The sequence below is a fragment of the Electrophorus electricus genome, chromosome 6 (genome assembly GCF_041902795.1).
Source record: "Electrophorus electricus isolate QZ-2024a chromosome 6, ASM4190279v1, whole genome shotgun sequence".
NCBI lineage: Eukaryota > Metazoa > Chordata > Actinopteri > Gymnotiformes > Gymnotidae > Electrophorus > Electrophorus electricus.
In genome coordinates, this window is record NC_137502.1 from 36,687,291 (window position 1) to 36,702,713 (window position 15,423).

Sequence of the window (15,423 nt, forward strand, 5' to 3'; positions counted from 1 at the left end):
ATCCAATGGGAGGCTATTACCTATTTGCTTAGTTAAATCCAGGTGGTGACCTTTTTCTTTGGCCAGGCAGTGTGTGTGTGTATATATATATTAGGGGTGGGACTTTAACGCGTTAATTTCGATTAATTAATTATAGGGAAAATAACGAATTAAAAGGTTTAACGCATTTTAATCACACTTTTGCACCGTGGAACGTTTCTCAGTGCACGAGTTCCAGGCATACAGATTATATTGACGCACAATGTGATGAGCATGATGGAGATGACGGAAGAGGCTACGCTGGTGGATGGGAAATTTAAATACAAGAAACTTCCAGATGGAAGTTCAAACAAAAATGTTATTTGCACTTTATGCAGGAAGGAGTTTGCTTATTACAGGAGCACTTCCACCCTTCGTTACCACCTCAACGCAAAACATTTTGGGGCTAGCGCGCAGGTCAGTAATGTTAACTTGGCTGCTAAATGTGATAGTATTCCTAGTACGAGTTCCCTGCTCTGCTCTGCTCTGCTCTGCCATAGGAAGCTTGGATACCAGGCTCAGGACGAATGAGAGAACCAGTTTGGTTCATAAACTGAATGAATTTACTATGTGCTAGCAAATTTCTGGTGTGCTGGTTTATTTACAAAAAGCACTTCTGATAAAGAGCCAAAGCCGTAGCCATGAAGATTAAATTATTATTATTATTAAAGGCCTATTAAAATATAACAATCAAAGCCAGAAATATATGGATTATAATATTAAGACAGGTCAAGATACTGTGACCAAGGTTTATGAAATTGATGTTTTTATTGACTCACAAGTACACTTGGGTGGGCATCAAGGACATGTGCTCTGCTCTCATTTAAACATCTTGACTCATCTCTCCTCTTTCCTCTTCTAATCTCCTTTTCAGTCATCTTTTCCTCTCCTCTGCTCTCCAGTCACTTCTTCTGTTACTCAACTCTCCTCTCATCTCTAGGTCTCTCCTCTTCTTTGTTATCCATTCTTGTCATCTCTGCTATCTGTGTCTTTCTTTCTCTCCTCTGGTACTTCTTTGCTTCTCCTCTCCAGTGATCTATTCTCCTCTTTTTTTTTCTTTTTAAAAGAACGCACACACACACGTGTGACTAATTAACTTTCCAGGTAACTTAGCTAGTGTCAGTAGTGGTTGTTCATTGATTAGGATTTACAAATTGGCCCATTTTCAACAAAAATGTTTGTTTCCACTTCATACAATTACTAACACTATTTAGTAAAATATTTCTTCAGTTACAGTTTCAGCGCAAAATTATGTACTGACATTACCTTTTCCTACAGGACAGAGATGACTGCTAGTCAGCAGTGCTAATACAGTGGGATGGTGTTACAATAATAAGTGTACCATCAACAACAGACGGGAACATTGACGGCTCTGCTGCTGTAATTTCTAAATGTAACCACCAGAGGAAACCCTTGACCAGGTAAAGGTTCAGAACAGTTCAGGTAAAAGTGAGGTGTAGGTGAGTCATAAAGATGAATTAAGGACTCATATACTTCACAGTGAGGATGTCTGGTGTCTCTGGTGTGCTGTGGGGGAGTTTGGCTCGCATGATTTGGGTATAAACCATGTCCCCTTCAAGAAACACTTGTCCCATATAAAGAGTCATGGAAAGTTAATCAAAGTTTTTCTAATTATCCTATAATTAAATATTTCTGTCATGATTGGAATTATTTTCAGTGTGGCAATGCCCCCACCCACAGGGCATCAGAGGTCCCCAAATGGTTAGATAAGTATGAAAATGATTCCTATAACCTTCACAGTAAGGTGGACTCAACAAAGTTAACACCTATGGGACATTTTGGATCAACATGTTAGACCAGGAGGGGTCAAGTGCGGTCCTGGTGCTCTATCACCTTGCAGAGTTTAATTCTAATCTGTAATGTAATACACTTGATCCAGATAATCAAGTCCTTCAGTAGCATCTTAATACTATAGTCTGGTGTGCTGGTTTGTGTTAGCAACTAAACTCTGTTCAGTCTACCTCTGTTCACTGAGGAGATGTCTTTAGGAAAACTCCCTTCAGCACAGCACATCTTGTAAAGTCATATAATTTGTTACCTGTCACTTTATATATTTTAGATTTGACAAACGTGTGCCTAAATGTAATTAAAAATGTATCTTGTGCCTTATATATTGTTGATTTCACACTGAAAGGGGAGACATCTTTTGGCAGTGTTTGAACTCTGTGTGATTTGTTGGTACTTGTTTTTCTGTAAGGCTGTTATAGTATTTTTCTTGTTTTCTCATGTTTGAGTGACTTGTTGGTATGTTTGTCTCAGTGAGGGCTCATAACTGTGTTTTCCTAGATCTCTCATGTTTGAATGACTTGGTATGTGTTTCTCTGATTGTGGTCTTTTTCTCATTCCCTCATGTTTGTCATGCAGCCCTTGTCACCTTGTCCTGCTGCACCAAACCACCTTCACAGAGAAGGTCCAAGGTGCACAAAATCCAGACCTCCACACAAAATCCACCCCCCCCCCCCACACACACACGCACAAGAGAGAGTGAGTGAGTGTGTGTGAGTTGTCTTGTGTCATTAAATGAGACTACTTGAGAAGTCTTAAGATACTTTCTTACTTTTACTTAAGTGATGATTTAAATGACTACTTTTACTTCTACTTGAGTAATTAATATTATAAACTTACATTACTTTTAATTGAGTACAGTTTTTGGATACTCTACCCACCTCTGGTTGTACAGCAGAGTAACTGAAGGTTCTAGATCAAGTCTAAACCAGAGGGGATGATCTGGACTAATGAATAAAATTGACTATTTGAGAATCTGAGAAACATCAGAAAATGATCACAACTGAGGAACAATGTGGCATTGTACAATATGTTTTCATCTCTCCAATATCAACCACAAGATACTGGAAACATTAATCTGGAACACATAATCTCACAGTTGAATCCCAGCCAACCCAGAGCCCACCATACAGGGGCTGAATGAATGTGGTGTGGACTGTGTGTATGAGGGTCATTGTGTCAGAGACTCTAGAAGGACAGAGTTCCTGCACTGTGATCCACATACACTCCTATTCTGGAGGATGGTGGTCCTGGGATCTCATTCTTAATGTTATTATGCCAGAAAGAGAGAGTGGAAAAACACTGCAGTCTCCAGGACTGATTGTTGAATCCAAACATACAGTCCTTACCGTGTCCTTTCCTGCTGATATCTTTATATGAGACTGATATAAACACATAAGACCCATTACTTAGCTCAACCTCCCAGTAACAGCATCCACACACACTCTTCTTACTCAACACCTGAGGCAAGTAGTCAAATCTCTCTGGATGATCAGAATATAGATGGACTTTCTCACTCCGTGTTACCACTTTGTTCCTCTCAGACAGACTGAGGCGACGATGTGTTGTGTTTGCATCCAGACTCAGCTGACAGAAATCTGAAACAGAACATTTGAAGTTTTTATTTACAAATACTTTTTAATGTTAGTTAATATGTGAAGTTTAAAATATACTAATGTCGATTAAAATACTCCTCATACATTTTGATAATGAAAATGTAAAGATTACACCATGTGTTACCATGGTAACAATAGCATGATCATATTAAAACAAGCTGTGCAAATGTATGTGTGTGAGAGAGTGGGGTTTGCATGTGTGTGTGTGAGGAAGCGAGAGAGAGACTGGTGTGGGTCTGTGTAAAAGGGAGTTTGTGTGTTCATGTGTATTTGTGTGTGTGAGAGGGAGACAGGAAAAAAAGACTGCAGTGTGAGTCTGCGTATGTGTGTGTGTGTGAGAGAGATAGAAAAGGAGAGTGCAGTGCATGAGTACATGTGCATGTGTCTCGTTTAGCGGTACATGTGGGTTTTCTGTCCCTTTTATTTGCAGCTAAGATCCAGAACTCCATTTCTGTCTGTGTTGTGGCTCCTCCACCTTGAGTCCAGACTAGGTGTGCCTTCCAGTGATTGCGTCATCCCCGTGTGACTATAAATGAGACTGCACAGTTCCAACAGCCTAGCACTGCCATTTGCACTTAAAATGGGGCAGTGGTTAAAGTACTTAACTAGTTATCAGAAGGTTGCTAGTTCAAGTCCTGCCACTGTTGGGCCCCTGAGCAAGACCCTTAGTGCTCAATTGTTAAGTTTTATTCAATCAGAATTGTAAGTTGCTTTGGATAAAAGTGTCAGCTAAATTCAGTAAATGTAAAATTCTGTTACTAACCTTTTTTAGAGTTTCAGATTTATACTTAGTTTCACCTTTTTGTACTGCTAGTATATATCTTGTATATATTGTGTATAGTCCTGTTGTAAATTGTACTTGTATATTAACTGTTGTAAATTATTAGCCACATTAGGTCTAGGGTTACATCTCTTAGCAGAGATGAAAACGCAATATTTATTTGAGGAGAAATAGGCTAAATGCTAGCACATGGTCGTAACAGTAAATATCACACTGGAGTATAACGTTATTTTCTCCTCCCAAAATGACAATCTTGAGTTTCTTATGTTCCCTGTTGCTGATGTTACCATCACTTGGTATTTCTACATCCATCACTACGGCTGTTATGTTTGGCCCCTCTTAGTGTCCATATTGTCATGGTTACCCTGTCTCGTGTATTTGTTTTGTTTCTGTGTTTTGTTTATCTCTGGCTCGCCTGTGTCTTGTTAATGCCATTACTATATGTATATACACCCAGTGTTCTTATCTTTGCATGTGTTATGGTTACAGCCGCCTTCTCCTTTTTGTCAGTGTGTTTCGTTTCTTTTTTGATTATCATGTATCCGCGGTCTCTCCACATTGGTTCTATGACCCTCGACTGTTCTAATGATTACAATTCTGGATTTGCGCTTAATAAATCTCCCTCTTCTGCTGTTTGTCCAACACTATGTCTGGTGGGTTATCCATTACCATTTTGTCAGTCTCTATCTGGAAGAACTTGTGGGCCCTTCTTAAACAGGAGATTTACAACGAAGGATAACAGTACAGCTCTCTGAATAGTGTCCATCTATTTGCAGAATATTTAAAGGACAACTGACCCTGCTCCCATATTGACTGACTAAATTAATACTTATTGTAGGGTATTGTTTATTATTATGTTGTTTAACAAACTCTAGCACTTATTGTTTATTGCTCGTATCGTTGTTTAAGATGGACCTTATGTATTTTGTACTTCTAGGTATCAGCATTCATCCCTGTATTTCTACAGTATTCTAGTTCATTGGTATGTTGGACTCTAACCTACTGTACTGTACCAGGATATATTCTATGAGTAAATGACAAAGCACTTTTGTAAGTTGCTCTGGATAAGAGCATCTGCTAAATGCTGTAAATGTAAATGTCTTGGAGGCTGTGGTTGCTGCTGCAGAAAAAGTTGAACGTCAACAGATTAAGAAACTGAAAGACTTCATGAATGGAAGGCTTATGACTGTTATTCAAAAGAAGGGTCGCTAAATTGATCACTGATTTTTTGAAATGTCAGAAATGTTTACTTACTAATTTTGAGTTGTTTGTTGATTAATCTTACTTTAACAGATGAAAATAAACAAGTGAGATGGCACAATTTCCATTTTTCATTTAGTTGCATAATAATTCTGCACACTAATAGTTGCCCAATAATTATGCACACATAAATATTCTTCTAAGAAATCCAAAACCTCACTTTTACTTTCTTAGATATTTAGGTTTGAGGTTTATTAATATTTTGGATTGGCAGAGAACACTATAGTTGTTCAATAATAAAATGAATCCTCAAAAATACAACTTGCCTAATAATTGTGTACACAGTGCATCTGAGTTTTTACCAGGGTGTGGGCAATATTTCTTTCATTCTATTTTTATTAAAATTCTAGATTTCTAAAATTCCTTACTAAGCACAATATTCTGAGTAAAAGCCAAGTCCGATTTTTACCAAATGATTACAACCTACACACCCTAATTGATAAATATATTGTCCTAAGTTTTATAGACTTTAAAAAGATTTTGATTCTATCTGGTACCAACATTCATTTTACAAAATTATAGAAAACGGTGTAGGAGTAAAACATGTATAGGAAAAATAGGTGTGGAGTCAAAATTGGCCATAAATAAGCAAAGTCTACAGCTCCTGATCTTTGCAGTCAGTCCCCCACTGCACAGGGTCTACAGTAGAACCTGCACCTGCTGGACCAGTACTGTCATACCTGGGCCCTGGTGGTCAACCTAGAAAACACTAATGTCATGATATTCCAGAAGGTTTAAAATGCACAATTATGTTATATATCAACAATATTGGATGTTCAAACAATTAAAATTATTTAGAGATGAAATTGAGTTCTTCTGGACACTTTAACTTGGCAGTGAGAGAATTGATGCTCTCATTTTTGGGAGCCTCAATCAAAATCACACAGTAAAATGGGTTATCTGATGTTAAATTGCAAATACAGTGTAGCAGATTACCTGAGCATGCTTACTAATTGTAAACTGAATTCCACCTTAATGAAGTACAGACTCAGAGACCATTGTCTGGCCATAAAGAGAGGTTCAGCACTGACTCAGTGACCACTGCTATAGAGACAGCTGGCCATAGAGAGAGAGGCAGATGCAAGAAGTCTTGGCTGCCCAAAGATCAAAGACTGTGCCAGCAATGCCAACAAAATAAGAAGGAGACAAAGCTGTACTTTTTAACTGAATGTACAAAATTCAATCAGAAGAGAACAATATTTTATTACAATTAGCCACGTCAGTCATAGATTTAAAACCCTCTCCAGTCAGAGAATTTGCTTTCTGTTCTAGGAGAAGATAAAGAGTTCTGCACACAGGCTACACAGTGCATTAGACACAGTACACTACACACAGTGCATTTACACTGCACATTACAGACAGCACACTACACATAGTACATTACACACAATGCATTAGACAAAGTACATACCCACAGTACACTTACACACAGTACATTACACAAGGCACGTTAGACACATTAAACCTACACACAATACATTTACACACTGCACATTACACACAGCAGTTACTTGCAGTACGTTTAAACCTGCCACAGTCAGAGAGATAGTGAGTGATCACACCATGTTATGAGCGGTCCTTTAGGCCATTATTCAAACTTACCGCTCACACACACTATCAAACCTCTTACACTCACCATCATGAGAGAGTAGGATGTGTGTACATATGGGTAAGAGGAGAGAGAATGGTGTATGTGTATGTGTTTCTGTGTGAGTTTAAAAATAGGGTGAAGTTATTTAAACGAATCAAGATGATTTAAGGTGTGTGTATGTAAACAAATACATAAAAACAAATAATGGTTGAGTGTGTGTGTGTGTGTATTACATTTCAGGAAATCTTCCCTGGTCTTTGGCTCTGAGGGTAAAATCTGAACCACTGCAGCTGCAGAGAAACAGAATCAAAATGGTCCAACAAAATGAATGAAAGAGGTCAAATTGTTCAATTCAGAAAGATGATCAGACTAAAAGTGGGATTATATGTGGATTATGTGTTTATGACAAAAACATTCTCTAATCGTTCTGTTAATTATGGACTTTTGGAAAGTCACTATAATCAGGAAGATTCTCTTTCTCTATATCTGTGTCTCTGTCATTTTGTCTCTTTCTCTCCATCCCTCATGCACAACTCTTTTACACTTTCTTTTGCTCCCTTTTCTTTAGTTTTAATTTTATTTATCCACCCTTGTGCTTCCTGCTGATGGTATAGGCTCCACCCCGAAGATCAATGAAATAGATAATATTAATTAATCTGGAGATGAATGAATGGATTAACATTTTAGATGCATGTTTTTCACTTTTAATTCTTGCCTGTCCTATAACAACACAAACACAGTTGGGGCATGACATTGAAATGTTCTACAAGACGATTATTATGGGAACATCAAGGTAAAAGTGATTTAGGAACAGTCTGCAGAAACCTCAGACAGACACGTTTTGTGAATTAGATTTGTTAGCCCATTACAGTATAGTTTTGGGGGGTTGAGATTGGCAAGTGCTGATCAAGCAGAGGTTGGCAAGGCTAAGCAAGCAGAGATTTCCATAATTATTACCAACCCTGTCCAATTTCAAAGGCAAATGACAGCTCCTCTTACCATGTTGAAGGATTTTGTTGAATTCCTCCTTGCAGAATTCCTTTAGTCGCTCTTTCAGATCAGAGATAGATTTCTTCACTCCATCAAATGAGGGATGTTGATGGACAGGGATACTGGGAGAGTCCTCAGATCCAGAAGAGACACAGAGAGACTGGAAACTCTACAAAGAGAAGAAAACATAATGGAGAAAGATAAAGGTGCACAAGAGTAATGAATGATCTCACACCAAATCAAACCAAAGACACATTTGTTATTAGACAGAAGTTATATTTATTGTTGGCTTAATGAGCTTTTGTGAAGATTCATTATAGAAACTTGATGAGGAGCAGGTTCCTCTGTAGCTGAGACAGAGTTTGTTACCTGGAGGAAATGGATGTCATCATCTGTTTGGGAGAACTGCTCCAGTTCAGTGTCTCTCCTCTTAAGATCAGCAATCTCCTGCTCCAGTTGCTCCAGGAGTCTTTCAGCTCGACTCAGTTCAGCCTCCTCCTGAGCTCTGATCAGATCTCTCACCTCACAGCGCCTTTGCTTAATGGAGCGGATCAGCTCAGTGAAAATCCTCCTATTGTTGTTCACTGCTGCCTGTGCAAAGCGCTGTTAGGAGACACACAGACAAGCTGAACTATCATTCACTCTCTCACTGTGACCCCGGATGACTTATAGTGAACATTGTGATTGTGTAGGATCCCAAAGTGTGACAACTCAGGTCTCCTCACTGGATGACTGGAGGAGACGCCTGACTGAGCTCTGAAATAGCTGCTCCAGCAGCTTTCTGCTTAGTACTCACCTTAAGAGTGTCCACAGCCTGTTTTAGCTCTTGGACCTTCTTCTCTTTCTCCTGGATTCTGAGCTGGAATTTCCTCTGCACCTCCATTAGATCCCTCTGTGGACAAATACATTTATCGGTTTGTGTGTTATGAGCTTTATATCTGAATATTGCAGTTTTCTAGAACTTCTTAGACATATTTTCTAGTACTCTCTATTTTTCATAAAATTATAAGATTATAAGATCTATATATATATATATATATATAAATCTGTGTTTTCGTGAGTAAAAAAGAACAAAGTTAAATATGATAGGATGTACTGAATATGTATCATGTACTGAATGTATCATATATTGTGGTGGAATTTTGAACAAACAGCAAGTCAGATGTGATTAAGAGAGTAATTTAATAAAGAAAATAGGACACACAAAACACAGCTGTGTGAGAGCTAATGCTCGAAAGCGAAAGCTCTAAAGGGGTAGACTGACTCTACTCCTTATATCTAAACTTCAACCCCCTCCCCAAGGAGGGGGTGCTCTGTGATCTTGTTTACGCACAAACAAAAAAAAAAAAGCCTAATCCCTCTTTACGACCCCTGCAGGTCACAAAGCACATGCAGGTCATAAAGCAACATTCCCACAGTCATTTGTTCACACAATATACAGAGACAGAGTTTGCAGACTAAACCATTCATATAGGATTATATGATGGAAAGGATTAACATGATTATATATGAATCATTACATATGAATCACATGATAATACATGATCAAATAATATTTTACATCACATATATATACACATACAGTCTGTCCTAGATGGGTCCTAATGGTATGTAGAAATACAGTCTAAAGTAATTGATTACAGATCAGACAAAGTTAGCATGAAAAGATTTCTTGTTCTCACCTGTTTTTCATTTATTTCTGCTACAGCAGCAACTGTATCATGGCCTCTGTGTTCATACATCATACACATATAACATGCAGTTTTGGTCAGTATGACAGTAGAGCTTGATCACTTCATCATGCTGAGAGCAGATCTTCTCTTGTAGCTGTGAGGAGGCATTAATCAGTTTGTGCTTTTTCAAACCAAGAACTTCATAGTGAGGTTTGAGATGAGTTTCACAGAAGGAGGCCTGACACATTAGACTAGACTTAATGGCTTTGAGTTTTCTCCCAGTGCAGAAATCACACTCCACATCTCCAGGTCTAGTGTAACAGTGAGCAGGAGAAGCAGCTTGGAGTTGTGTCCTTTTCAGTTTCTGTACAACTTCAGCTAGCATGTAGTTTCTGCGTAGTACAGGCCTTGGACCGAATGTCTCTCTGCACTGAGATAAATATCATGTTCAGCTAGGAATGCTTGTAGGTAAATAAATACAACTTTATCTAAGACATTTGAGAGAAAAGGTAACTTGAAGATAGGTCTATAACTGAGGGGTCTAATAAGATTCTGCACTTCTTAATGAGATGCTGTACTACAGCATATTTAAAAGCAGCTGGAACACAGCCTGTGGTGAGTGATGTATTTATCAAGACAAGAATGTTATTCCCTGGTCTCTTAAATAAATGGTAAGTACAGTAATATACAGTATGTAGATGTACAGTATGTAAAGTAAGTAGGCTTCAAACTGTGTAACGTTGAGCGGTAAGGTGGCGGACACATGCTGAGAGGAACGAGATTTAATAGGGGCAAATCCAAAATCAGAGTCGTTTATATGGTCCAGGGTCACAGAGCCAACATGGAGGGTACTCAGATACATTACATAAGTTAGCATTACATTACATTACATAAGTTAGCACAAGGTCCAGAGTTTATCTTTCTTATGCACACTCCATAGTATCAACATATGGAAAGTGGCTGGACTGGAAAGAGTTCCAGGATGGGTTTTGAGAAACTATGCCACTGAGTTAGCTGGAGTTCTTACTAACATTTTCAATCTATCCCAGTCAGAGTACACTGTCCCCACTTACCTAAAGTCATCCGAAAGTGTGCTATTTCCAAAGCAAACAGATTTAACATGCCTCAATGACTAAAAGCCAGTCACATTAACACCAATAATTATGAAGTGGCTGGAGACAATGGTCCTTAAATACATCAAGCCTGCACTTCCAGTCATCCCAATAAATTGGGAACTGAGCCCATTCACCTCTGCAGCGATTTCTCTACCAATAACATACTCCTTTCCTTGATCCATCTGCGGACCCTAGATGACCTGCGCCCTCTTAGCCAACAATCTTTCATATGCAATGTGGAGCAGGGCAACAGCATGAACCATATCAAGTAATACATTGGTTACATGTTTCAGAATATGTATAAATTCATCAAAGAAATACTATGACTATTAAAATAATAGTAGAATGATATTAAGTCATATAATGCATGGCTCAAAAAGCATAACTCAAAATCAGTGTTCTCATTGTTCTGGCCATTGATTGTAAATGATCTCTGATCCTGCATCCATGTTGAGGAACTGAAACACTAGTACTTATTGTAGGATATTGTTTGTTATTGCATGTATTGTCTGAGATGGAGGTTGTATGTGTTTTTCACTTCTGGGCATCAGAATTGATCCCTGTGTTTCAACAGTATTCTAGTTCAGTGACATCTTGAACTGTAACCTACTGTACTGGCTATGAAACTTATCACTTTGATAAGTCGCACAGGATAAGTCCATAAATGTAAATGGCCTGACACTTTAACTGCAGGTCCAACACTGCAATTCACCTTTGGAGCATATGCTTTTGGAAGTATTGTCATGTTCATCAATATACATTTGGGACGATAGTGATACAACTGCTCTTACAATTAAACCCCTGATACATAAAATGACTTAACAGCCACATAACACCAATAAAACCATTCCTACTAACAAGGTACACAAGAAAGCCACAACAACTTTTTTTTCATTTTCCAAACAGTGATTCAAACGATCCAGTGAAACTTGTATCTACCTCAAAGGTTTTCTCCAATTTGTTATGTAATGTCTCTAATTTTGATAATGCTCTTGTGGTAGAGCCATCTGAATCCGATAGCATGCTTTGTTCACTGGTTATGCTCATGGTTCATGTTTCTGTTCATGTTTATCATTTATATCATGCTGCACTGGACTGTTATACATGAGTGCATTTATTGTTGCTCCGTGTTTTGTCTTGTCCAATAAATTGTTTACATCGAGAGTCTTTTGTGTAATCTGTTCCTTACCCTGAAGCATTCGGGCTGTCAGAGACTGACCAACCACCACAGGACGCTGACTCTTCACAGATGGATTGCTCATGGGGGTACACTTAAGGTTGAGTCTTCTGGACGGCACTGAGCATGCGCATTCTGAGAGGAAGTGTGCTACTCATTTGCTAGTGGGCATTCTCCTAGCCGTCTAGGTGGCTCCCTGTTTGTGGCACCCCATGCTGCTGCCTGGTTCCCTGGATATTGGAGAGGAGAGGAGAGGACCAGATCTTGCAGCCACACCAGAAGAGAAGGAGTAGGAAACAGCATGAACTATTCCTTTCCCCCTCATTTTTTGAGAGACTTCTCTTGATGGTGTCTCCTAGACAGTGTTGTATTGTGTAGGCACCAGGCTTTGCCATGTCATAGTGGTATGGTTCACTGTCCCAGTGGTCGAAGTGCCAGGAGCCAAAATATTGTTCATTATAAGGTAGTGCTAGGCTCACCCCTTTAATCCCTGGGCAACAGTGGTTGAAGTCTGAATTAAGAGCCATAGCCAAAGACTCTAATATGACCTGTGGAAACCTTAATCTGGATCTTCACTCTCAGAATGGTCAGCTGGTGGAGTTTGTTGATCAAAACTCCTGGTCACTGGTCTAGGGACTCTGCTTGGTCCGTCTTGTTCACCTACTTCGGTGTCTTGTGCTGGGTTCACCTCTCTCGATGGGTACTGTACTTCAGCTTCAATCCATTCTCTGGTGGCAAGCACTAGATAAAGGTTTGAGGTCTGCTTCTGTTCCAAAGTATATGGAGGCGGTTTTCCTGTTACTGTTTGAGGATATTGTCCACATCTCTTCTCTGCTTCACTACTCTGCTTATAGTCCAATGCTTTCTCTTTCAATTACTTGTTTTGTCTTCCAAATGCTCGCAATATTGTTAATCTGCATTGCTTTTCAGTAGCCTTTGCTCCAAGTTTCTTTAATTCTTCAGGTCTTTTATTATTTGACACAGCTCTCCATCAAAGGATCCTCTCATAGACCACTACTTTAATTTCTTTTTTTGTCATATTATTCAATTTCTTCATACAGCCTCTGAGCTCTTTTTTTCTCTTCCTACTTCATCTAATAATATTAGACTAATTGGTGTTGATGGAAGATTTTCCTTTTTTAAACAAAAATGATCTCAACTCACATCACCAAAAACCTGCAAGATAAAGTTGTTCTTCTGCACCACGCTGTCCTTGGTGGTAGGATAATGAACCATGTTTAGCCACGGAACTCTCAAAGAGAGCTAACAGACTGACTACCTTGAGTCAGGATAGGCCCACATCATTCCTAACAGACCGACCACAGTCAAACAGGATGGACCTCCATCACTCCTAACAGACTGACCACAGATAGTTACACACTCTGGTAAGGGAGACACAACAGTTGCTTTACTTTAAAAGAACAGGAAAGCCAACTTGCCACAAAAGCTGCTAGTGTCCTTATATCAGAGCTCCATCAAGAGTGTTCTAACTCATGGGATCTTGCTGTGATTTGGCAACAGTTCTTTAGCTAGCAAGATGGCATTGCAGACAATTATAAACACAGCCCAGAAGACACAAACCTGGCTGAAGTGGAAGATATTTGCAACTCCTGATACCTGCAAAAAGCATCCAGCATCATCTCACCCTGAAAGATCCATCTCACCCCACCTATCACCTGTTTGCTCTTCTGCCCTCAAGAAAGCACTACAGGTCAATCAAAGCATGCAGTACATGGGTAGTGAACAGTTTTTTGCTCAAAGACTATTACCATACTGAATTTGGCAAAGAAATTAACTGAACTCCATGTGGACTTGAACTCAGCTCTACACTCTCTGTACACTGAACTCTACATGGGGTACTAAGCTCTGCACAAAAAGAGAACAAAGCTTATAGTGAACAGAGAAGATGTGCAATAACTTTCTGTGCAAAATTCAATAGCTACCCTTGAGCAATATTTATGCAACACATATGAAATAACAATACCTATTCTATCTGTGCCAAGAGCTATTCTGTAAAATACTTATTCTGTAAATATATGTGCAATATTTATCATAAATACCTTTTAGCCTTCTGAGCACACAAGATGTACATGTAGACATCTACCACATTGTGAATTGTGTATTTTAAAAAATACCACAAGAGCTCTTGTAACGTTGAGTGTTAAGGAGGTGGACACGTGCGGAGAAGAGTGAGATTTATTAGGGGCAAATCCAGAATCCTAGTTGTTGGAGTAGTCCAGGGTCATAGATCCAATACAGAGATTATGGGGATACATTATAAACAAACAAACACTTGAAGGCAAACAAGGGAAGCAGGCTATAACATAGGCTAGGAAACACGAAGGCTAGGGTAACAAAACAGGCTAACATAAATGAAGGCCTTGAAACACAGCCGGGCTTTCATACATCCACCAAATACATAAATGCAACCATTCAAATAATGAACAGCCAAAACACAGGGAATCAGACAGAGTTTAATTACATGAACTTAACAATGTAGAAACAAGGGACAGGTGTGAGCAATCAAATGGGGGGCAGAGAAAATGAAACTACAGTCTGGAACTAAAATACACAAGACAGGGAAAATATGGAACATGGAAGATGGGAGGGACTAACCATGACAGCACTGCCAAATATTGAGCTTTAATTCCATTGTATATAGAGTACAATGACAAGAAAGAAAAATGTAATGTGCAAATTCCTAACGTGTCAAAGTCTAAAACAGTAAATATGAAAACATTATGACCTCTGGTGATTAAACACTTGTAACTCTATTTTATAGTGTACTAACTGAGGCTAATTCTGCTTCTAACTCAGGTACAAATCTGGCATAATTTTGTTTACTAAATAACTGGTTTAATCACATTTGTGTACCGACTGTTATGTACCAACATGTTGTTCGCAAATTGCTTTCAAAAGGATGAAACAAGTTACTAAAGAGGGTTTGCTACACAGCCAGGACTATCTTGACTGGCTAAATGGCCAGAAAGCTAATTAACCTTAAAAACTTTGGTAAGGCAATGTGCCTCACTTAGCATATAACAAAATAAAAATTGTTTGTGTAATGGAAATTTAAACTTACCTAAGGCTGACACAAAACTTTTGTGTTCCTTGTGTTTAGCAGGGCAGATCTTTTCTTTCATTTTCATTCTCATATAACAATGTCTTTCAGTAACCAGCATAGGGAGACACGTGTGTGTGTGTGTGTGTGTGTGTGTGTGTGTGTGTGTGTGTGTGTGCTTATATTTAGGGCATGTCCTTGTGTCTTTTCATGGAGGCAGTCTTTAATATGGGTTTTGCATTGACTTTTGCATCGACCTATTATAGGTTTTGCATCCTTTTTTGCATCAGTCGTTGCAACCAGCGATCTTTGTCAGAATCAAATGACATCCAGTG

The 15,423-nt window shown here is 38.8% G+C and overlaps 1 pseudogene; it reads right to left on the bottom strand.

Moving 5' to 3' along the window:
- Positions 1-2,897: 2,897 nt before the first annotated feature.
- On the bottom strand, positions 2,898-10,120 carry LOC113587481 (tripartite motif-containing protein 16-like; annotated as a pseudogene).
- Positions 10,121-15,423: the final 5,303 nt, after the last annotated feature.